Genomic DNA, 25,974 nt, shown 5'->3' on the forward strand with positions numbered 1-25,974 from the left:
GCTCTCTGATCTTTGAAATTGCAGTTTTTGTCAGAGAAAGCAACGGGACAGGCTAAGATTACTCATAAATACCGTGGAATGTCTGGAAGGCTGAGTGGAGCATAGGTAATGCAAACGCCATTCTAGAAGTGAAACCACATTTGTGGAAAAGGGAAGCCTTCAGGGAGCAAAATATCAGCAGAATCAGACTACAGAAGCTACAGAAAACAGAACTAGAATGTGCTTCAGATGTCTGTGAACAGCAAAGTTGATGATGTCTGTGTATTGGCAGACATTTACAATTACAGAGTAAATACTTGATTTCAGACTTCTCCTATGTGTCTAGTTTTTCTTTCTTCCTTTCTTTTTCTTCCTTTTTTATAGTGCAGGATGAGATCATATTTTTTTGACTTTCATCTTTTTAGGGCTGTTTATGTTTCCCTTTCCTTGACTGTATGGGTATCAAATATGGATTGCCTTTCTGATCTCTAAATGGAAACTGCTTTTTACAAATGCAGAAACCTGAACTGTATGATTTTGAATATATATATATATATATATATATATATATGTATATATATATATATACATATTTTCATAGTCACTCATGAAGTCCAAAGTAAATGAGTTATTTTATTCACCTAAAAGCAATTAAAATAATAATCCCATTGAAAAATCTTAACAGATATTTAAAAATTATAATATACCTCTGTACAATGGAATGTAATTTTTTTTAAATGTTTTATTTATTTTTGAGAGAGAGAGAGAGAAAGCTAGGGAGGGGCACAGAGAGAGGGAGACACAGAATCTGAAACAGGCTCCAGGCTCTGACCTGTCGGCACAGAGCCCAACGCGGGTCTCAAACTCACGAACCGTGAGATCATGACCTGAGCCGAAGTCGGACGCTGAACTGACTGAGCCACCCAGGCGCCCCTAGATTTACAAAGAGAAAAACAAGATATACCTTGGATACAATTGCTAGCACATTGTTCTGGATACCCTATGTACTCAATCCATTTAGCTGATCGGCAGGCTGGCTGATGGAAGGTCTATCTCTCTCAGGCAGCCTGAGAGGCACAATGGAAAGGTGCTGGACTAGGAGCCAGAAGATCAAATATCAGCTCTGCTGTGTCCCTGGGAAAATCTCTCCGCCTTTATAACTCTCAGTGTTTTCATCTGTAAAATAGGATAAAAATATCTTCTGGCCTGCCCTGCTGGATTATTAGGAGAGTCAGAGAAGACAATGCATGTGCAAGCATTTTATGAATGCAAGGCATTAGTGATATAATTTTACTTAACTAGTAATTGATATTCTCCTGCGTTAAACCCACTTTTTCAGAAACTAAGGCAATTAGTTATGGCAGTTCACATATATCCCAAAGCTAAATTTGACATAAAAGCCTCAAGTTCAAAGGCCTGAACCATGTGTCCTGTCCTTAGGCCTGAAAATTATTCAATGTTTCCTAATGCTGTGGTCAGTCAGTTGGTGCCTCAGGATGGCATCAGCAGCATGCCAGTGATACTCAACTCTATCTGGGGACAAGTTTTCCCCTGACCTCAGTATAATGGTGTTTCAACTGTCATGTGTTAAAAGCTGGTTGATAAGAAAAATGAGGCAGGGTACAAAGACCCGGGGCTTGATTACTCTAGTCAGGTTAAGTCACTGTTGGGAGCTGGAGAACATTTTCAGCTATGGTTCTCATGTTTATTTAAATGGATTTTTGCCTTAAGGTGAACCATTAACCTACTTTAGGAGCAACCAAGTTAGAGTAGCAATGTAGTTTCTCAATTCAGTTATCAACTTAGCCCACTGTGTACCTAGCGCGTGAGTGAATATGTTGTCACTTTGTCCACTAGGTATTCAATCTGAGCAGAAGTTATTTTGCAGAAGGTCATAGCATCATCTTATGTTTGTCTCATCTTTGATGGATGAAGGGGCACAGCTCTATGAGAACCTGACTGATAGAATGGAACCTGCTTGAACATTAGCATGGTTAAAATTTCAGCTTTCGGTTTTCAGATATCAAAACATCAAGAGAGTGTTCTATAAATGAACTGATACTTTTCCCTCCCCTGCCACTTCACAGCCACATTATATCTAGAAGCAAAGATATGGGCACAGGACTTTCAGTGTTTCCATTAGCAGGTTGGTTTGCACCTCTAGATAAAGATGTCTGGGGGAGTCCAAATCTCATTTACCATGAGGCTCCTTTTTATTTTTCCACTTGCCTTCCATATTGTATAACACAACAAAGTTAAATAGCGTAGATTCCCAGGCCGAGGGCTAGCAATAAACTAGACCAAGTCTAAAAGAAGTCAAGCAGTGGAGAAGCAGAAATTTTAATAAGACTCAAGAGCAGGGATATGTTTAATTAGTTCTACCTCTTTCAGCCTCCTGATATTTGGACAGTTATCCTCTACTTTATTACCAAGAGCTTGTTCAAGTAAAACAATAAAATATTAGACTGCACACCCAACAATTTAAAAAATATATCTGCAAGCAGAATTATTACATCTATTTGTTCAGCCATTATTTTTAAATAGGATAATATTATTAGCAAATTCAGACCTAGTGAAGCTGTGACTTGTCCAAGCACTTTCCTAGTTTATAAATCAGAGTTGCATCACTTCTAGGGTCTCTTGAAGCACTAATATTCTATGCTTCTACTTCAAATGCCACATGGAGGCATGCAGCTCTCGAATTAACTGGGGCAAAATTAGTATACCTATTATAACGTAACTGATAATACTAAAACCTAATTTTAGCAGTTTATTTCAGGCTCTTCTCCTAAATGTTTTCTCTTGTCCCTACTTAATCTTTGTAACTGGCCACATAGAGAAAAACCCAATAGATGGAATCGACAAAAAGAGATGTAGGTCAAAGGGGACAAACTTTCAGTTACAAGAAGAATAAGGTCCGAGGAGCTATTGTATAACATGGTGATTATAATTAACAATGCAGTATTATGTACTTGAAAGTTGCTGAGAGTTGATCTTAACCATTCTCATCATCCATAAAAAAAAAAAAAGAGAGAGAGTTAACTATGTGAGGTGAGGGATGTATAAATTATCTTGATGTTGATAATCATTCCACAATATATATGTACATCAAATCATCACATTATACACTTTAAATATATACAGTTATATTTGTCCATTATTCATCAGTAAAATGGCGAGGGCAGAGGAACAGGCAATACAGCTAACCTCTCAATATTAGAGCAGTGGTCATAATCACAACTCCACACAACTGCTTATGAAATCTACTGAAAATTCAACCTATATTATCTTTACCTTAAGCACATTGGGCCTTACACCATTCTAAGTGAGATCCTAGATGTTGCTTGCCTTCGAACTACTGAACTTATTTATCTTTTATGAGTGTTGATGGTTTTTTCAATTCACAAAATAGGGGAAACACATCAGACACCCTTTTGGTCCAGTACAATGCGCTGCTGGTTGGCCTCAATCCTGACCTAGACAGAACATCTTCAAAGCAGAAAATTAATTTAGAGTCTATTCCAGGTCAGTCCTTGGCATCTTTGCTGAGAAGACCTATTAATGCCAACCTCAACAGAAATAAACACAAGCCCATTAAGAATTGGACTAAGACCATCAGTCATTTAACATAAGAAAAATAGCAAAGCCTATCAAATCATGAACCTACCAAACCAAAACTGAGTACAAATAGCAAATCCAAAATGTCATGGTGGGTCATAATCCATTAAAAGGTATACAGTTTACACATTGCCAACAAACAAGTTAATATACGATTAAAGTAACAGACTAGAAAACTAAAAGCAGTGATTTTATGATCCAATTTGAACCAAAAAATGCTTCAAGGTAACATATTATAATTTAGGACATTTTACTACAAACTATCCTTTGTACTTGGCACAATTTAAGATACTCATAAAGATACATTTCTGGGTTATGTGAAAATGTTATTATCCTAAAAAACAACGGTAGGCTAAAAATGTTAAAACATGACTAGTAATCCACTAGCTTAATTTTTTAAACACTTTCAAATATCTTCATAGATGGAGAAATTTATAAGGTTATCAAGTAAGTACAGGATTTTCTTGACAGTAAATCCTAGCAGAATGAAACTCATTTATACTCGTTTTTCCATATTGAAAACAACCAATTTAAATTAGCAAACTATATTATGGAATCAACGAAAGCATGTCCTTGGTGGATTATAAATAAATATTTTAGCTACATCTTTGCATCCACAGGAGAACGGGACCCCTTTTCTGGGGTCTGTCCTACCATCAGAAGGGACAGATCCAGACTAAAAGTCTGTCTCATGCTCTTTACAGATAGGGAGATTAGTGTTTTCACTTGGGCAAGTGTTGCTTCTGCTACAAGGCATACTGATATTCAACGTGTGAGCAAATGATAAGGGGAATGAATGAGGCCGGGACTGGGCAGGGGCAAAGCTGGGAGAAACTGACCCAGCTATAGGACGGGTGCCCGAGGAGGTAGTCTGCAGTCAAATGACTAGTCCAAAGGGCGCAATGATCCTCGTACTTGGCTGCAGCAGTCTTCAGTATCTGAGATCCACCGAGCAGGTAAAGCCTGGCAAAATGAGGTTTTAGGCACTAGGCGATCTGCTGAGGACAGATGGGTCTGTCACCATAGAGTCTGAATCAGTGAGGGTCCCAGAGGGAAAATCTATCACACTCAGGTTAGGATGATTAAAGAAGGTTTGATAAAGGGACTATTCTAAAGGTGTAAGACTAAGCCACAAGGGAAAATGCAATACCCCAATACCCAGCTAGGCTGTAACTATCGTAGGCCAGAGGGGTGAGGTGTGGGAGCAGTTCCTGGAATCTGGAAGCAGAGGACCACCTGGAGAAGGTCTCTGACCTTCAGTGGAAGGAGATAAACAGCTAGCGGTAACCCCAGAGGGAAGGAGCTGGTAATATAAATGCCCTGATCTCATCCAGTCACTCCCTGGAATCTCCTACCACAGCTCCCCCATTGGCCAAACCCAGCTAGAAGTTGGAAGACAAGAACTGGTAGGTCTATGTAGGTCAGTATGGAAGTAGGGTGAAGAGGGGTCTGGCAGGGCAAACACAAGAATGAAGGTACACCTGGGAAAGCATTCTATTTCAACAGCATCCCAAAACATATGTGGGAGTCTGAGTATGAGGGTCCGGAATTCTGGAGAAAGGGGCCAACAGAGTGAAACAGGATATTGGAACCTTATTCAAAAAAAAAAGAGAGAGAGAGGTCAGAGGAGGACTCCACCCCCATAGGCAGTCAGGAAGTCAGGATGCTAAGCAGAAAATCAAGGCAGAAGTCTGCAGGCACAAGTTATGCCAGGGATGTGGGAGTAAGAAAAAGTCTCCAGGCATGCTGAAGCACTGGCTACAGAGCAGAAAAGAAAAGCTCTTTCTAGATCGAATTCGCTGGTGTCTTTGGTATCAAATGTACATCTGGCCTAGGTCAGGATGGACATAAGGAGAAGTGAAGACTGAGGCTCTTGAAGCCCAGCAGAATCTGCACCTGACAGAACACAGGAAAGAAAGGAGGTGACAGTGTAATCGAAGACGTATCATAGGGGTCCTTGTATCAGAAGGCACTTTCAAATTGGAAATGGTGAGGAGAGTAAACAAAGGTGTGGGAAGAACATAGGAAATATAGACAAATTGCAAGGGAGGTTTGCTCGACCCCTAGGCTGAGACAAGGGCACAGTTACAGAACCCAGAGTTGCAGCCTGAGAGATGCCTGAGGAACTTCAACTGGGGAACATCACCTGTCCTAAGGGAGGAAACCTATGGGGAGGAAGACAAGGGGATGTGTCCCTAGACCTCAGCGTCCAACCTCTTCAGATTCCCTGCAGGATTCCCCGGTGACCAACCCATCCAGAAGCCAGAGGACCAGGTTGACACAGTTCACGCAGGTCAATGTTGGAGGCCATAATGCAGGATGGAGAAGGGCAGGACAAGGATATGGCAGGGCTAACAGAAGATGTCCAGCACAGACTTCTAATGCAGTCCTGGTGAAAAATGATGAGGGCCTCCCCATGAGATACTTCATCATCACAAAGAGAAGCTAGCAGACTCCACCTTGACAAGGTAATGAGGTTGATGATATTAGTGGCAATGGGGCAAAGCGACATCAGGTGCCTTCCTACACGATTCACCGAGAAGAACACACATCACATTCCTGCATGCCTGCGGGAAGTGCATACCTGAATCTGATCGTGAAGAATCATCAGACAAACCCAAAATGAGGGATAATCTACAAAATAATTGGCCTGTCTACTTCAAAAATCTGAATGTCATGAGAGAGAAAGAAAGACTGAGGCATCGTCCTAGGGAAGGTTGACTAGAGAGGCATGACGACTGTGTGCCAGACATGATACAGGGTTTTCTTCTGCTACGAGCACATCGTAAGACAAACTGGCGAAATCTGAATGAGGTCTGTAAATCAGATAACAGTATTATGTCAATGTTAATGTCCTGATTTTGATTTGTCTACTGTGGGTCTGTAATAAAAAGCCCTTGTTTTTAAAAAATATATCCCATGAGGTATTTGGGGGTACAGATGCCTCATGTCTGGTTTCAAACAGTTCAGAAAAAAATACAGAGGAAAGAAAAAAATATCATAAAATGTTAACATTTGGGGAATGTGGGTGAAGGGTATGTGGGAGTTCTTTTACTATTTTTGCAATTTTTCTTTAAGTCTGAAGTTATGTCAAAATAAAAGAAGAAAATAAAAATGATGAGAGCTCCAATTGGACCAATAGCGGTGGGGCTAAAGAGAGAGGGCCATACACAAGGGATATGTGGGAGGTAAACTGGATAAGATTTAAGTGGTGAATTATGGGCACTTGGCTGGCTCAGTCGGTTAAGTATCAAACTCTTGATTTCGACTCAGATCATGATCTCACGGTTTGTGAAATCAAGGCCCACATGGGGTTCTGTGGTGACAGCGCAAAGCCTGCTTGGGATTCTCTCTCTCCCTGTCTCTCTACACCCTCCCTTGCTCATGCTCAGTTTCTCTCTCTCTCTCTCTCTCTCTCTCTCTCTCTCTCTCTTTCAAAGATAAATAAATGAACTTTAAAAAATATTTTAAAAAAATAAGTGATGAATTACATGTGCAGGGTCCACAGTGACCATGAGACATATGGCTTTGATGACCAAATAGTACAAATGACACCATCTTGATACTCTTAATGTACCCTTGCCAAAGAATGCAAATATCTATTTCTATAACTCATTTGTTATATTTCTATTGCATTGACATTGGATTGGCACAGTTAATATTACTAGATCCAAAACAAGATCCTAAATTTCTACCTCATTGATAGTAATAACAGATTAGTCCCTTCCCCAAGAGAAGCAAGCAATTGTAGATTCACCCAGCACAGAAAGAAAGAATGCCCCTGGCAAACCAGTCTCTCTTCTCCAGTGTTCCCTGGGGTACAGAGTCAGAGATCTTTCAAAATAGCATATGAGCATTTAGAATCCAAATGTAACCCAGACCTATGAGAGAGTGGTTAACTGGAACTGGTGGGAGAAGCAGGTTGTGAGAGAGAACATTCCAGAGTTGAAAATCACATCACATGTCTTATAGGCTTCCATCAATCATAACAGTCATCAATATAAGAAATTAGCACCATTTCTCCGATCCTCCCACGTGTCCTGTTCCAGCATACAAAGCCCAGTTGTTCAAGACATGGTCCATTCAACAAACGTGTCCTGAACACCTACCATTAGCATCAGGCTTATAATCAGTGTCAGATAACCTGCACTAAAATAACCTCCACAGATAACCTCCATTAAAATGCAAATACGGTTAGGTAGGTCGATAATACACGGGGAAATCAGTTTATTAAATACTGTTAAGGATGAAGGTAACATAAGAGTATTCTGGGGTCTGGGAGTGGAAGATTTGGAGATGGAGGAAAGAGCCAAGAATAGGGAAGTGCAAAGTCTTAGAAAAAAGAAAATCTGCCTACTTCACAACTTTCGCTAGGACCAGCCCTGAAACTAAGGTCATGAGTACATGAGTGTGTTTTCTTTAACTTTGTCCGGCCGAGAAATTGTTTTCCAAGGCCACAATCTACATCCCCAAACTTAAAACAAGCACATTGTATCCGAAAGAGAATTGAGGAACAAGAATATAGAGGTTCAAATAATTACTAAGAGATTCAGAGCACGTGCCCCACGGACATCCTTTAAATGTGGAAAATAGCACCAAAATCATTAAGTAACCCAGGATATTTGCGTGCCTTCCCTATTTGCTTACCTACCGATGACCTGCCGTTTCCAGCGCTCTCTCTACCAAAAACAAAGTTCTTTTCTGACTGCATAAAAGAACATCACTGAAGCCTGCGGCAGTTTGTGAGAATATCTCCAAGCGTCGGGCTGAATATCTTCAATTAATTTTCAAAGGACGCTGTCTTCCATGGGAATATGTTTGGGATTTCAGAACTCAAAGCACCATACCTTAATCCTCATTTTCAAACTGAGCATTCTTCTCTAATTTCTCTCATCACACAGAGTGTGCATATGACAGCCAGCTCCCTGGGACCTGTGTCTGATCACAGCCCACAGTTCAGCAGGAGGGATCTTTCAAGCCAAGATTCAAAGGTAAACTGCACATTCTCATGAACACCCCTCTGGAAAGTCACTTATATTTAATCACTTCAGGTGCTGCATCTCCTTCTCTCCGATAACTTCCATTTTAATTCTCTTCTTCAGTGATCAAAAAAGGGCAAAGAAAAACTTGTGATGATTTCTCCTAGTACGTCACCGCTGGAACTACATTTCTAAACTTTTCCCACCTTGACTGTTTCCTGAAAGCAGACAAACCCTCAGAAATATAAATCTTACCCGAAACTAATATGTTATATGCCAGTTATACCTTAATGAAAACCTTTTGAGCTTTCAAAAATAAAAAAGAGAAACTTAAGTCTTACAAAATTCAACAGGGTCAGTTTCTGGTCAGGTCCCACATGTATAAAATGGAGTAATGCATTCTATCTCACAGGTTCATGGTACAGATGAAATTACATCACACACGTGATTGTCTTGTGATTATCTTGCATATTGTAGGTCCTCAGTAAATAGTAGCTATTATTTTCTAAGGCTGGCATTTTTAAAGTTGGCAGTTCGAAATCGGGATAGAGCCTGATGATGCTGAAAACACCAATGATTATTAGCCTGGGAATGCTGCTTTACAATGTACAGTGCATTTTTATACACGTGATCACACAACAACCCTGTAGGGTATCTGGAATTGTATTACTGTTGTATTACTTTTCTAATGCTGAATAACAAATTGCCACAAATTTAGTGAATTAACTCAAGTTTACTATCTCACTGTTCTGTAAGGAGGAAATCCTGCAAGAGTTTCATCAGGCTAAATCAAGGTGTCAGCAGGGCTGTGTTTCTTTCTGGGGGCTCTCAGGTAGACTCGGTTTCCCTCCTCATTTGGGTTGTTGGCAGAATTTAGTTCTTGCAGCTGCAGGACTCGGGCCCCCATTTCCTTGCTGGCTGCCCTCTGAGAGCCATTTCAGCTTCTACAGGCTGCCCCGGTCCTTGGCTCATGCCTCTTCCCTTCATCAAAGCCAGCAACATTAAGGGGAGCCCTTCTCACATTTACTCCTGCCTTATCTGTCATTTTTCTGATTTCAGACAGGAAAAGTTTTCTGCTTTAAGGGCTTATGTGATTCGATTGGGCCCATTTGAATAACCCAGGATAATCTCCCCCATCTCAAGGAGCGTATGTTTAATCACATCTGCAAAGCCCTTTTTATCATATAACGTAACTTATATACAGGTTCCAGGGATTAGGATATGGACGTCTTTGGGAGCGGGAGGCGGGGGAGGGGGTTGGTTACTAATTTCCTCTCCACAATGATTACTACTCACATTTTACAGATGAGAAGAATGAGGATGCGGGCTCAAAGCTGGCTCAGTTGGTGGAGCATCTGACTCTTGATCTCGGGTCATGAGTTCAAGCCCCTGCTGGGTGTAGAAATTACTTTGAAACTTTTTTTTAAAAAGGAGAAGAATGAAGGTCAAAGAATTGGACAAGAGATTTGCAAGGACACATAGTAAGTAACAAAGAATGGACTCAAATCGCAAAAGTGTACTCCAAACCCAAGTCAGCGTTCCTCCAGTAGACTATCTTGTTTCTGAAAGGTAGCTCGGCATTTACCATCTTCGATTTTCTCTCCCTTCCTCACCCACATGGAAATCCACACTTCCATTAATTCTACTTAAAGCTGGCATTCTTGAGGAATTAATGCACTTTTCCAAAGCTTCATGGAGAAGCCAAAGTTTAGATGCATTCCTACTCATTTTGTTGTAATTCCTTCCAAGGTTTATACCACATTGAAAGTATTATTTGCCAGCAATTGGACACTTCCGTCTACAACTGTAAAGAAAACGTTTCCTGATTGGTTGAATTCTAAAGAAAGTTTACATCATGGTACATGTAGGTTATCTCATAGCAATTTTCTCAGAAGCTGTACTTAGAAATTTGAAACCAAAATGTTTAATATTCGTTTAAGACGGTATTGGTCACTTTGTATTTCCTAGAAAATACTATCTCTAGCTATTTTTTTTTTGTTTGTGGAATTTTAAAGCATGATTTAAATTTATTTTAGTGTGATTTCAGTCAACGAGTGTTTATTAAGCCCATTAATAAATACAAAATGTAAGTCAGTAAGCAATTCACGGGAATATATGATTAAATGACAAATTGTGGGGCCCATACTGTACTTTGAGAATAATCATACTCCTGAAATATAAGGAGACTCTTCTGATTAGAAGCAGAGATGCTCATTAAAGAAACATTGATAATAAGTTCAGGTCAGTTGTATGTAGAAATCATAAAGGACTCTTAAAAGCCTGGCCACAATCACATGTATACAAGAGTAATAATAAAATGAATGTTTGGGGCACCTTGGGTGGCTCAATCGGTTGAGCGTCCAACTTTGGTTCAGGTCATGATCTCACGGTTTGTGGTTTGAACCCCACATCAGGGTCTGTGTTGACAGCTCAGAGCCTGGAGCTGCTTCCAATTCTGTGTTTCCCTCTCTCCCTGCCCCTCCTTTGCTCACACTCTGTCTCTCTGTCTCTCAAAAATAAATAAATGTTAAAAAAAAATTTTGTAAAATAATAATAAAATGTTTTTATCAAAAAAAATCCTGAGAAGCAAAAGTCATCAGCTTAATGCATTTTGAGATAAATTATACACATTTATAAATTACAAAATAAAATCGGTAAAATTCATTTTTTAAAAGGACGAGACAGAGGAGTAGATGCAGAAAAAGAGACTTCAAGATTTTGAGGTTTTGAGGAGAAAAGTGAGATTTAAGAAAAATTAGTCTGGGGTCGCCGGGGTGGCTCAGTTGGTTAAACTGTGCCGACAGCTCAGAGCCTGGAGCCTGCTTCAGATTCTGTGTCTCCCTCTTTCTGTGCCCCACCCTCGCACTCTGCCTCTATCCAAAATAAATAAACATTTTTTTTTAATTTTAAAAGAAAAAAAGAAAAATTAGTCTGACAATAGTACCTAGTCTGAGCTATAAAGAGAATAAAATAAGGACAGGTAAATAGCCAGGTACTTTCCATCTAAGTCTGTGATAATGAAGGCACGTAATCTTACAGTTGATGAACACTGAGAGCAGACAAATGTTGGTTTAAATCCTGGCTCTGCCACTTACCAAATGGTTGCCTTTGGGCAAGACACTAGAGTACTCTAAGACTCCATTTTCTCATCTGTAAAATGGGGATGATAATCCTCACCATGGAATTGTCATGAGAATTAAGTGATGTGGTATATAGGAATCACATAGCATCTGGCACATAGGAAACACTCAGTAACTTTTAACTGGTGTGATCATCATGACGATTAAGAATGGTAGCAGTGTGACACGCCTGGGTGGCTCAGTTGGTTAAATGTCCGACTCTTGATTTCGTCTCGTCATGATCTCACGATTCATGAGTTCGAGCCCCCGCATTGGGCTCTGCACTCTCAGGGCAGAGCCTGCTTTAGATCCTGTGTCTTCCTCTCTCTCTGCACCTCCCTTGCTCGTGCTCTCTCTCTCTCTCTCTCAAAAATAAATCATAAAACATTAAAAAATAATAATAAAAAGAAAGGTAGCAGTGGAAATGGAAAGAAAAGGGACAAAGGTCATTTTGAGGGCAGTAAAAGACTCCAGACTTTCTAACTGATCATGGAAGCTGAATTATTTAGGAAGTTGGTATAGCCTAAAACCTGGCTTGATCTTGACCTTCATTCCAGATGCATCACTCTGAATCAGTTCTGTCCACATAGGGAAAAATATAGCCAGGACCAGACTCCAAAGACCAGATTTAACAGCATTATCCTATAGAAACTTCCTACAGTGAAAGAAATGGTCTTTATCTGAACTGGAAAGTCTGGCCGGTGCAACTGAGAAAGTGATTTTTTTCATTTTAATTTCATCTTATAACTTAATTCACAAATCTAATTGGAATTCAATTTAAATAGCCATACGTGACTAGTGGCTACCTTCCTAGACACTAGCACGGCTGCTATCATATCCCAGACAGTGTTCGGGATGTAAAGGAATCCTGAAGTTCAGGTGCACTGGGTATTGCTGGCTGGTGACTATGAGTACAGAGGATATGTTCGAAGGATCTTTGCAAAAGTAGGAGTAAATCAGAACAAAAGCTGAGTTCATGACCATCTTAGGGCCAGAAAGTTCAACTCCTCACTTTGCAATTCGAAGATAACTATCAAAGACGCTCACATTACCCAATAGTCTACATAAATTGGAAGGAGGGATAGAGAAAAAGAGTCCTCCTTTTTTTTGAGAATTTTTTTTCCTTCTTCAAATTTTTATTTAAATTCTAGTGAGTTAACATACAGTGCAATATTAGTTTCAGGAGTATAATTCAGTGATTCCTCACTTACATACAACACTCAGTGCTCATCACAAGTGCCCTACTTAATGCCCATCTCCCACTCACCTCCCTCCATCAACCCTCAGTTTGTTCTCTGTCTTTAATTTTTTTTTTTTTTTTTTTTTTTTTTTTTTTTTGGGACAGAGAGAGACAGAGCACGAACGGGGGAGGGGCAGAGAGAGAGGGAGACACAGAATCGGAAACAGGCTCCAGGCTCCGAGCCATCGGCCCAGAGCCTGACGCGGGGCTCGAACTCACGGACCGCGAGATCGTGACCTGGCTGAAGTCGGACGCTTAACCGACTGCGCCACCCAGGCGCCCCTGTTCTCTGTCTTTAAAAGTCTCTCATGGTTTGTTTCCCCTCTCTCTTTTTCCCCCCTCACATATGTTCATTTGTTTTGTTTCTTAAATTCCACATATGAGTGAAATCATATGGTATTTGTCTTTCTCTGACTGACTTATTTTGCTTAGCATAATACACTCTAGCTCCATCCGTGTTGTTGCAAATGGCAAGGCTTCATTCTTTTTGATGACTTAGTGATACTTCATTGCAGGTATATTCCACATCTTCTTTGTCCATTCAGCAGTCGATGGACATTTGGGCTGTCTCCACTGCTATAAACATTGGGTTGCATGTTTTTTTCAAATCTGTATTTTTGTATCCTTTGTGTAAATACCTAGTAGTGCAATTGCTGGGTCGTAGCATAGTTCTATTTTTAACTTTTTGAGGAACCTCCACGCTGTTCTTCAGAGTGGCTGTACCAGATTGCATTCCCACCAACAGTGCAAGAGAGTTTCCCTTTTTCTGCATCCTCACCAACACCTGTTTTTTCTTGTGTTGTTAATTTTAGCCGTCCTGACAGGTGTGAGGTGGTACCTCACCGTAGCTTTGATTTGCGTTTCCCTGATGTTGAGTGATGTTGAGCATCTTTTCATGTGTCTGTTAGCCATCTGGATGTCTCCTTTGGAAAAGCGAAAAGACCACCTTCCAATCAGAAGTTTAGGTCCACCTGCTCTTAGTCTGTGTGCAAATAGAGATTATGGTGAAGGAGAAAAAGGGAAGTAGTTTGATTTCACTTCCTCTTTTTGCCTTCCCTACATATCCCTCTACTTCACTTCCAAATTTAACCCCTTGGCTAATTACTTCCCTCTCCTATCTCCTTCCACAATAGTGATAGCACAGAAAGGAACAGAGGCATTCTGGGAAGCTTCTATTGTGTTTCATAAGTAAGGTAGAGGAACCAGAAATGGACAAATAGAGAAACTGAACTGTGATTGGCAGTTGTAACAAAAGCTTCAGCTGATCCCTGGGGCGGGGGCGGGGCACTGGAGTTAGACTGTCCCTGCAGAGTTGTCCTGAATTGAGGCAGAGAGGCTGGTCTTTTGAATTCCCCCAGGCCTCAACATCAGTCAGTCACTGAATGCAAGCTGTCCCTAGGGAGGAGTCACAGATTTAGGCAAGGCAGCTCCCTTTGGCACGGGACGATGCCGGAGAAAGGAATTCCTGGAGAAGACACTGGCTGTTTGCCTCAGCAACCAATACTCCCACCATAGAGAGACAGATTGAGACCCTAAGAGTGGGGTGGTGGGGTCCATCCAGGCTGTGTGCCACAGTAGTCACCGAGGCTCTTTCCCTGGCTCTGCCACCAGCAAGTGAGCATGAATAATCCACTCAGCTTTCTTAAGCTGTCATTTCCTTATCTGGATACAAGGGAAATGGAAGAGCTGAGTTCTAACTGATATATTTGGCACTCTGGCTTTTTATTTTAAGAATTATTATTCTAATTTTCTATTTACAAATTTGCAGTTTTTTAAATAAAATTTTCAAGGAAGAACACAAAGGGGAGATTTATATGGAACTTTTTTTCTGATTTTCATAAAAACAGATGGTTCCTATCAACACCCCGCTTCATTTAAAAAAAACCTCTAAGTTAAGGGACACCTGGGTGGCTCAGTCGGTTAAACATCCCACTCTTGGTTTCAGTTCAGGTCATGATCTCATGGTTCATGGGCTCAAGCCCTGAGTGGGGCTCCATGCTGACAGTGCAGAGCCTGCTTGGGATTCTCTCTCTCCCTCTCTCTCTGCCCCTCCCCCACCTCAAAATCAATAAATAAACATTAAAAAAAAAAAACCCTCAAAGTCAGTACTTAATTTCCATAAACGGAGGATTTCTGACTTTTGTTCATCACGCTACATCTTCACAAGGTATCTAAGTTTTTCTGCGCCACCTAGCTTTGTCACTAGACTATGGAATCCATTGCTTTATGTTGTGATCATGAGTTCATCTATTCACTTTTAAACACAAGTACCTGCATGCATTGCATTTATGCACTCACACACACACACACACACACACACACAAAGACCAACTTTCACTGATGAATCTAAAAGGATTTAAGAATACAGTCTTATCAACGTCAGTATGATTGAGTGGGACTGCCTTTAAGCCAACCGTTGGGAAAAAGTTTACATCCCATTCTTAAAGGTCTCCAAGGGGCGCCTGGGTGGCTCAGTCGGTTAAGCGTCCGACTTCGGCTCAGGTCACGATCTCGCGGTCCGTGAGTTTGAGCCCCGTGTCGGGCTCTGTGCTGACTGCTCAGAGCCTGGAGCCCGTTTCAGATTCTGTGTCTCCCTCTCTCTCTGCCCCTCCCCCGTTCATGCTCTGTCTCTCTCTGTCTCAAAAATAAATAAATGTTAAAAAAAAAATTTTTTAAAAAAAAAAAAAGGTCTCCAAGAAGCTCTTTAAGATTGTGATATATCCTTTATTCAGTGATCAGCAATCCTCACAGTGAGGAAGTTCTTTTTTATATCTAACCCAAATCTCTTCTACTGCAATTTCAAACCACTTCCTTTTCCATTCTTACTGAATTAGGAAAGGAGGTGGAATCATTGTCACCTGCTTCTTATAATTTTCATATGTTTAACTTTTTAGAATTTATTTATACCTAAACATTCTTCCCATATGACATTTTATCCCACTTAACGTCTGTTTTTTAACTCATGAGAAATATCATTCAATCTTTTTAGTATATTTTCTAGCTTCCTTATATATTCCCTAAACTATGGAGACCAAATTTAGAACACCATGAGTGATGAAGTCTTTGTTATTTGGGGGGTTTGGCATTGTTACAATCTAACATGGGTTAGCTTTCACATTGCCTTACACTATCCCTACATTAAAAATGTATATCAGATTGTTTAACCTCAAGGAAGAAGCAATTTTCCCACAAGACCTATTTATAAAGTAGGATAGTATCTTCCCTTATATGGGAAGCTAATGTAAACTATTAATGACATGTATCAGGTGCAAAATGTTCTCAGTGCTAACTCTTTCCAAATAGCCTTTAAAATAACAAGACTCATTTTGTCTATTAGAGTTTGGTTTTGAAAGACAAACATTTTAACTATTATTAGTTCAACAATCAATACTCGGGAAGTAACTGTTTTCTCTAAATGTAAATGCAGTCTTCCGGGCTCCTGGGTGGCTCAGGCTTTTGAGCGTCCAACTCTTTACTCTTGATTTCAGCTCAGGTCATGATCCCAGGGCCATGGAATCCAGCCCCGTGCTCAACATGGAGCCTACTTAAAATTCTCTCTCCCTCTGCCCCTCTCCCCAGCTGGTGTGTGCCTTCTCTCTCTCAAAAAAAAAAAAAAAAAAAAATTAATGAAGTCTTCATGACCTCATTGGCTACTGTGGATTTCTCAACATTGTTCCTTGCATGTGACAGTGTGTTACATGTAACATCTTTCCTGATGTTTACAGAATTCGAAGGAAAAATGAATGGAGTATATATAAATATAGTAAATATAAAATTAAGATAATTAAAATTAAATTAAAATCAAAATATAGTAAATATAAAATTAAAAAAGAATTACCCACACAAAGATGAAACAAATCTCAAATTTTGTATTTTGAAGAACATATGGAGAAAGTATAAAAAATTATCATTAACTTTCTACCTGATATGTCAAGTGTAAAGACATTGTAAAACACTTGCAGTGGTTTCCATATTTTATATAAAGTATAAATTGTATAGTTACACAGAAAGTAAGTATATCATATATGCTTGGGTTTTAGGACAGAGCCTCCTTTTATACACCTCTGCTTGGTAACTTTATCATCCCCTTCTAAAAGCTGGCTACCAGCAAATGCATGTCAATATCAGGGTCTGGTGACATTATAATTAGGGTAACCTCTGGTCAGTAGGTTGACAATCACCTTTGCCTCTTGGATTCATATCGCCTGACCCTCTCCTAGTTCTGACTGATGAGCACTGGGCTGACCCAGCTGATGCTGCTGTTGTAAGTACCGCACATGTGCCTACACTATACACTGACTGAGAAGGGCAGCTGAGTGGTTGTGTAAAATCCCTTTGCACAAAAACATAGCTCCCATTTCCAACCAGCTGTACATTCAAACATGTGGAGAAGGCTTTATACTTTGGTGGTAGGTGTTTATATGCATTAATTTATTTAATTCTATTATAAACTTTTGATGTAAGAATTATTGTCACTCTCCTACAGCTTAGAGAATTAATTTTGGAGAGCCACATATCCAGTAAGGGGCAGACACAGAATTAAAATTTCTGACTCCAGTACACGGGTGTCTCCAATAATTCTCTGAATATGTCCCCACCCCCATGTTTAGGCAGGATAGTTTGGTGCTTCAGAGTAAGGACTGTGGAGTTAAACTGTCTGGTTTCAAAACCACTTCTCAGTTTATGACCTACTTGACATCTCCAAGCTTCGGTTCATTTGTAAAATAAATAGAATGATAGTATATAACTCAGAGAGTTGGTGTAAGTATTAAATGCACTGATATGTGTAAAGTGTTTAGAATAATGCTTGCCATGTAGTAAATGCCATTAAGTTAGCTAGTATTATTTTCTTTTTATCATGCAGTAAAGAAATTCTACTGAAAAGCAAATGAAATACAGAGAGGAAGAGCGGTAGTAATACACTAATTCAGTAGCCCATCGTAGAGTCTCAAAAATTGGTAACTAATCATTCAGTGGGCCCACAGGGAAATGGAGACACTGAGCAAGTCTGTTTGACTGCTGGACAAGGGAGATGGAGAAGTGCTTCAGGAGAGCATCACTGGGGAACAAAGGGCTCTAAGAATCTAGGGAGGGTTGAATCAACAAGAACAAAGCACACAGATTCTGCTTGAAAATTGTGCTGAAAGTCAGCTCTGATTGTATTTTATATTATGTTGTTCTTGACAGCTTTATAGCATCATTTGGGTCCACCATATTTTAGATATAACAGTTGTCTCATGTTGATTCACTATTCTCCCAGAATGTCTATTTAGTTAAAAAAAAAAAAAAAAAAAGCTCTTTAACTCAGGCACACTAATGGAATTTTGAAACATCACTGTTCATTTGTATTTAACATTAAATAGGTGAGGGGAAATAATTATAAAACTACTTGGGGTTATAAATGGGACCTCTATTAAATCTAGGCCTTAAATATTCACTAGTTCTTAATTTGGGTCAAGATCTGGTGTCTAATAAAGTCCACAGTATGTTCGACAGCATTCCAAATATCCTTTATTCTTCCTGATTCGACTTTCAACTTCTTTATTTAACGTTCTACTTCTTTGTCAGTTAGTGCCTCAGAGGACAGTATTCTGCCTAAGGAACAGATTTCATGGCAGCTTTCAACTCTATATTGTGCCTAGTACTAAGATCTTAAAACACTCTAATCATCCTGTCACATTTTTAAAATTAAAGTGTTGATGGCATGATCAAAGGCTGAGATTCCATTGAAAACTCTACCCAGGATTTAATCTGCCTCTGACTCTCTGCACACACTAGTGGCAAACATAACAAATTTTGTTACTTTGCCATTAATCTTTATGCAAAGAATTATATGATGCACAGCAAAGGGTCACGAAAGTCACCAAATCATCGGAGTAAAGAGAAATCCATTTATCCCTTCACTCCTCCACGCGCTGCACAGAGGGATTCAGATTGCCCACTACCAGCCCAAACGACCAACCACGATATTAGAACAGTAGGAAACGAAATGCCTACTTCACAACGCGAGTGAGAGTATACCATATTGTTATAAATGCTTCGGTGAATTTTTAATGGTGTCTAATATTCACTCCTTTGGGTCCTTCCAATAAAAGAAATCCTAAACTGAGGATAGTATACTATAATTGCATGTGTGTTTGTTAGTGTATCAAAGATACAATATTAATTTAATCCAATTTTTTGTTTATAGTAAGCCTCACTCAGTGGTTGCCACCGTGCTGGTACTTTGGTCAATACAAATAAATAAAAACTAAGATATTTCAGGTGTGTATAGTTATCACCGTTTACGAAGCATTTTCAGTGAAAAAGTTTCGTTTGTCCTACATAGTAATCCTGTGTGCTAGTTTGAACACTGTCGATATTATTTGCCTTGTTTTAGAGATTAAAAATCAAAGCCAAAAACCAAGTAAAGAACAGTTAAAATAATATGCCTAGGCTCACAGTTAGTAAGTTGTAGAGCTGTGACCCAAACTTTGGTCTCTTGACTCAAAAAAATAACATGCTTTCTGCTCTTAACTGGCCTTAGGTTCATGGCTGTGGCAAAAATATTCACAGAAATGCTGCCTTAAAACCTCTTGAAACAAGACAGACAGTAAATACAACACAGTTGCCCAAATGAAGAGAAAAGACAACAGACATTCATCAAGTCAGTAAGTAAGAAAAATCTTTGTGGCTTCTTTTGGTGGGAAAGGAAAACCTTCCTTAGACTTGGAATTTCATGGGTTCTAATTCTTCATGTGTTCCTAAAATGTGTAGAGGTAGACAAGGAAAAGCCTGGATTCCACATGTGGCCAGCGCAGATGAAATCACAGCATTATGCATCCCCTCATGGGTAGGAGATACTGACCAGACTGGCATGCCATGGGGGAGGGAGGTGTGTATTAGTAACAGGTAGTAGTGGAAGATGAAGCAGAAGAGATTAAAAGGTTTTAGAGAGCTTCATGTCAGGCAAGACATTTGATCCAGATCCAGCAAATCACACAAGGTTGGAGTAAAGGAAAAGATAATCCAGCAGCACGATGTCAGATGAATTAGAAGACTCATCAAAATAAGGTAGGCTAAATGGTAAAACTTTACATGAGAGATAGCACTGAGTCATTGATAAAGAAACCAAAGACTGTTCGGTACATAGTGATCAGTATGTGCTAAATGCAAAAAAAAAAAAAAAAAGGACAGAGGTTGAACCCAGTGATGACAGTTATCTGTAGGATGATGGTGCCGTTGACTAAATAGGAAAGCTAATTTGTAAAGCTATGTTTCAGTGTATCTGGGAGTAAAGGTGAATGCATTGATAACGTTTGTAAAATGGCGTCCCTTTTACTGAAAACAAGCTATATCCTGTTTTCAAGATAGTTTCTTTAAATTGAAGATGGAGGAAGGATTGACCATGATTAGTTTGAATCTTTTATAAAACATCATACTATACTATATAGTATAACATACTGCTATATCCTTAAGAGACAACTCTGAGGCACATTTTGAAAGTTTTAACATTTACAAATGACAATGGTTTTAAGAACATAGGGACAAGACCAGGGTGCCTGGGTGGCTCAGTTGGTTAGGCATCCAACTCTTGGTTTCGGCTCAGGTCATGATCTCTAGGTTCATGAGACAGAACCCTGCCCCCGGCTCCATGCTGGTGGCACTGAGACTGCTTGAGATTCTCTCTCTCCCTCTCTCTCTGCCCCTCCCCTGCTTGGGTATGCATGCCTACGCATGCACTCTTTCTCTTTCTCTCTCTCTCTCTCTCGTTAATAAACTTTAAACTTTTTTCTTAATTAATTTATTTTTTTAATATGAAATTTATTGTTAAATTGGTTTCCATACAACACCCAGTGCTCATCCCAACAGGTGCCCTCCTCAATGCCCATCACCCACTTTCCCCTCCCTCCCACCCCCCATCAACCCTCAGTTTATTCTCAGTTTTTAAGACTCTCTTATGGTTTGCCTCCCTCCCTCTGGAAAAGAAAGGTACATTCAGTGGCATCGCATTGTTTTTAATCTATTATGTGTTGACACAGAATCTAAAAATTATCTCATATTCTGTGATAACATTAGGAGTACTTCCTGAGGTTAAAAAAAAGATTAAAACTTTTTTTCTTTTCCTTCCCCTCCCCCATGGGTTTCTGTTAAGTTTCTCAGGATCCACATAAGAGTGAAAACATATGGTATCTGTCTTTCTCTGTATGACTTATTTCACTTAGCATAACACTCTCCAGTTCCATCCACGTTGCTACAAAAGGCCATATTTTATTCCTTCTCATTGCCACATAGTATTCCATTGTGTGTATAAACCACAATTTCTTTATGCATTCATCAGTTGATGGACATTTAGGCTCTTTCCATAATTTGGCTATTGTTGAGAGTGCTGCTATAAACATTGGGGTACAAGTGCCCCTATGCATCAGTACTTCTGTATCCCTTGGGTAAATTCCTAGCAGTGCTATTGCTGGGTCATAGGGTAGATCTATTTTAATTTTTTCAGGAACCACCACACTGTCTTCCAGAGTGGCTGCACCAGTTTTCATTCCCACCAACAGTGCAAGAGGGTTCCCGTTTCTCCAATCCTCTCCAGCATCTATAGTCTCCTGATTTGTTCATTTTAGCCACTCTGACTGGCGTGAGATGATATCTCAGTGTGGTTTTGATTTGTATTTCCCTGATGAGGAGTAAACTTTAAACTTCTAAAAAAAAACAAACAAACAAACAAACAAAAAACCAGAAAGAAGACCAAGTACCCAGGTGCTTTGGATGGAACTATATTTCTAAGGATTTCTCCTTGCAGAAAAAACTCACAGATATTAGGGACCTAATATGCACAGGCATTATGTTTGTGGGGCATCTGCATTTTTCTTCCTTTCCAAAGCTCTAGGGAGCTCTTATAATCACCATCAATAAGGATGTTAATGGTGTGGAAAAGGAACATCAAAGAGGCTGAGTAAGGTCACTGTGTGGATGGCAGAGTGTGGATTCAAACCTCAGTCTTCTGTGGGTTTCTTTATTTTGTTTTGTTTTGTTTTTTGTATTTGGAAGAGTATAGTTCTTCCATAAACACATTATGAAAACAGGGAAAGGACCCTGCCATAAAGTGTCCTTATACAAGAGAAAAGGAGGAAAAGGTATAAGACAGAAAAGGATACCACTACCTTTAAAGACCAAAAGCATATGTAGAAAATAGGATTAATTTTAAGGTAAGATGATATAATATAAGCTGGATAAATATATGCTAAAAGGATGTAAAAGAAAGGTACGTTCAGTGACATCGCATTGTTTTTAATCTATTATGTGTTGACACAGAATCTAAAAATTATCTCATATTCTGTGATAACATTAGGAGTACTTCCTGAGGTTAAAAAAAAGATTAAAATAAGTGATAAAACGTTTTAATCTGAAATTTTAATATTTTCCCTATTATTTACAAATTGGGTATGATTTTTTCCATCTATGAATGTCAGACACTGTATTTTGCCTCTCTACCTCAGTAGACTTGTTGTTCTCCAACATTTACCTCAATACAGGGCCATTATCCACTCACAGCTTAGTCATGAAGTTCAAGAACAGAAACTCGGGCAACTGTCCATATAAATGAACACATTTGACCCGTACAGCACTATAGAAAACAAAATGTTTCTTTCTAATGGATGAATCACAACATAATAGGAACCTTCCCACAAAAGAGCTTGACTCTTTTCTAACTTGCAGTTTCAAAATAATTTCATAAGCACAAAAGATTTTAGTTTGTATCGGATTTAGGAGAAGAAATACCTCATAGTGAAATCTTTTGCTAGAATTTGACTCTATTTCAGCGGCCCTCAACCTTGGCCATGCATCAGAGTCACCTGTGAAGCCTTATAGAAACGCTTGCTGAATCAGAAATTCCAAAGGTATAACCCGGGCTTCTTTGCCTAAAAAAAAAAAAAAAAAAAAAACCTCCACCATTGATTCTAACGCACAGCAAGATTGAGAATTCTGATATAAGTGATACGTAAATAGTTCTTTGGTGAGCTTTCTCTGAAAGGAATTACTTAGGATATTGCCATATAAACTTAAAAAAATGAAATCCCCCCCCCCCCCCGCCCCCCGAAGGAGAATTTGACCACTAGGAAGAGTTACCTTGGTTTCAGGACTCCACGAAACAGCTGTTGCTCTACAATCTGCACACCTCCAGGCTATCTTACTTCCAGCAGCTGCAGTAAATTCCAAGCATATTTCCAATGAACACCAACCCAACCTTTGAATCTAAATCCCTCCAAGTCTCTCCTAAAGTTTAACCGTAAATGTTCACTTTGGTTCAACTTTCCATTTGCCTTCTATTAGTCAGCCGTCATGGTTTAAACATTTATAGATAGAAAAGCTCAGATACGATCCATATTTTATTGTAATCAGATGTTAACAGGGTTGCTGATGCTATCAAGTATTTGACAACTATGGACACGTGAATCTTGGCTTTTTTTTTTTTTTTAAAGTGTCAGTGGAACGTATTCAGTATTTATTGGGACTGCACTGTTGCTGTTGTGGCATGCACCGGGCAGACAGTAACGCCCTTTGCTCATATTCTAATAGGAAAGCATTCGTTTGACAGATGTTTATCGAATGGGAACAAAGGATGTAATCTCTGCCTTCTGGGACACCAAAAGTCTACAAGAAGAAGCAGATGTAAACAAAAACTTTCCCTTCAATTTGTTAAGTATCATGATAGAAGTAGTTACAGAGGGCCATGTGATCACAAAGGAAAAGCAATCTGTATGGGGAAAGCTAGTACAGGTCTGCAGGAGAAAGTCACATCTTAACTGGAAGAATGTATGGAATTTTCCAGGAAGGAGAAGAGGAGAAAGAGTATTCCAAACAGAAATAGCACGTGCAAGTCTCAGAAACAACAAAATCGTGGCACGTTCAGGGAAGAAAGAGAACTGCATGGAATATTTAGCACAAGCCTCACTGACTGGTTCTCTGTCACCGTCCTTATCATCACTTTCAATAACTTCACCAGACTGGTAAGTAGCTATCTATCCAACCACCTAGCCTCTAGGTGGTTCACTTCCAATCACCATACAAAAAGGCAGAGTGAGAAAGCACTGCTGATCTTGGGACTTAGGCTCCATAACTGTGTAAGCCAGTTTCTTATAATAAATGTATATGCACATGGATACACATGTGTGCATATCCTATTGATTCTATTTCTCTACAAGACCCAGAGTAATACAGTAAGCGATCAACGAATAAAATGGGTGAATTAAAAATACTTTGTCTAGGGGCGCCTGGGTGGCGCAGTCGGTTAAGCGTCCGACTTCAGCCAGGTCACGATCTCGCGGTCCGTGAGTTCGAGCCCCGCGTCAGGCTCTGGGCTGATGGCTCGGAGCCTGGAGCCTGTTTCCGATTCTGTGTCTCCCTCTCTCTCTGCCCCTCCCCCGTTCATGCTCTGTCTCTCTCTGTCCCAAAAATAAATAAAAAACGTTGAAAAAAAAAAAAAAATACTTTGTCTAGCTAAAATACGGCAGGGGAATTAGAATATGAAACTGAAGAGAGATCAGTACTCATAACAAGAGTTAAATATACTACACCTTAATTATATGCAACATGGTCTGTCAGACAGTGTAAATGGACCATCTCATTTAATCCTCATAACCCTGTGAGGTGAGTACTTTTATTATCTTCATTCTACAGAGAAAGTCACTGAAGCTCAAAGACATTAGATAACTTTCTAAAGTCACATTATAAATGCTTTGTCTCAATTTATTTCCCAAACAGAAGTATCTTTTTTCATTATTTCTGTTCTTTCAAATAATCAATGAATCAGTTAAGCAACAAGAGTATACTGAGCTGGCTACTATGTGCCATAGGTGATTTCCTCTGAGAAAATGAGGCCCCTCATGGTGAGCCCAGGCATCTTCCTGGCTTCAAGGAACATTAGGTCAAAAACATTCCAAACACATGATGCCTTTGGACAATCCTTCCATTCCTCAGTTCTGTAACTAGTTATTTGCAATAGAAAAAAGTAATTATAAAAGCAACATAACTACTAATTACAAGCAACTGTAAATAAGAACAACTGAGTTCAATGAAGCATTTAATTCCATGTGTTCCAGTTCAGAAATGTGGAGTTCAGGTTCTTAGTAATGTGGGAATTATGTTTTACTCCAAAAACTAAAAATCTGTGCCTGGTAGACTTAATTAAAAAAATATATTTCCCTCCCTCCCACAGGCATCTAGATTAGCAGCTGACAAACTCTTCCTATAAAAAGACAGGTAGCAAATAGGTCAGGTTTTGTGGGTTATATGGTCTCTGTCACAACCATCCAGGCCTGTTGCTGTGGCATGAAAACAGTCATAGATGATAAATAAATGAATGAATGTACTGTGACCCAATAAAACTGTGTTTTCAAAAACAGATGGTAGGCTAGATTTGGCCTGAGGGCTGCAGTTGCCCAATCCCTGATCCAGAATCTTAGATATCATATTCCCAGATTAGAAAACATAAGCACAGAAAGACCATCTACTCTGATGCAAATTACTTTTGGATGAAGTCTAACCTGGTGAATGCTAGTACTTATAAAGACAAACAGGTTGAGAGTGGTAGACAGTAGCAGTAGTTACAAGATTGTGTCTTTACCGAAATCAATCAGAAATAAACAACTGCAGAAGAACTAATGGCATTATAGAATCAGAGCAGTTACCACTTTAAGACAGGAATCCGCCATTTTGCTTATCATCATCCTTCTCCATCCTTAACCATTATAGTTTCCCTCACATAAATTCCATTTTAGGGGCACCTGGGTGGCTCAGTTGGTTAAGTGTCCCACCATTGGTTTCAGTTCAGGCCATGATCTCACGGTTCATGGGTTTGAGCCCCACGTCAGGCTCTGCACTGACAGTCCAGAGCCTACTTGGGATTCTCTCTCTCCCTCTTTCTCTCTGCTCTTCCCCGGCTTGAACTCTCTCCCCCTCTCTCTCTCCCTGTCTCAAAAAACGAAAACATAAAAAATAAATTTTTAATTCCATTTTGCTACAGATATCTTACAAAGCAGATATGTTACTTCCA

The 25,974-nt window shown here is 39.6% G+C and overlaps 1 long non-coding RNA gene across 1 annotated transcript in view; it reads right to left on the reverse strand.

Annotated features, from left to right (window-relative positions):
- The window catches only part of LOC131519123 (uncharacterized), a 40,856-nt gene extending 17,610 nt beyond the window's left edge, over positions 1-23,246 (reverse strand). Inside the window, exons 1-2 of the long non-coding RNA XR_009265477.1 lie at positions 23,049-23,246; positions 9,873-9,965 (exon numbers count right to left, since the gene is read on the reverse strand). This is a non-coding gene — a long non-coding RNA (uncharacterized LOC131519123). The remainder of the gene's footprint in view (positions 1-9,872; positions 9,966-23,048) is intronic.
- Between the last annotated feature and the right edge of the window lie 2,728 nt (positions 23,247-25,974).

This window comes from Neofelis nebulosa, chromosome 8, assembly GCF_028018385.1.
Source record: "Neofelis nebulosa isolate mNeoNeb1 chromosome 8, mNeoNeb1.pri, whole genome shotgun sequence".
Taxonomy (NCBI): domain Eukaryota; kingdom Metazoa; phylum Chordata; class Mammalia; order Carnivora; family Felidae; genus Neofelis; species Neofelis nebulosa.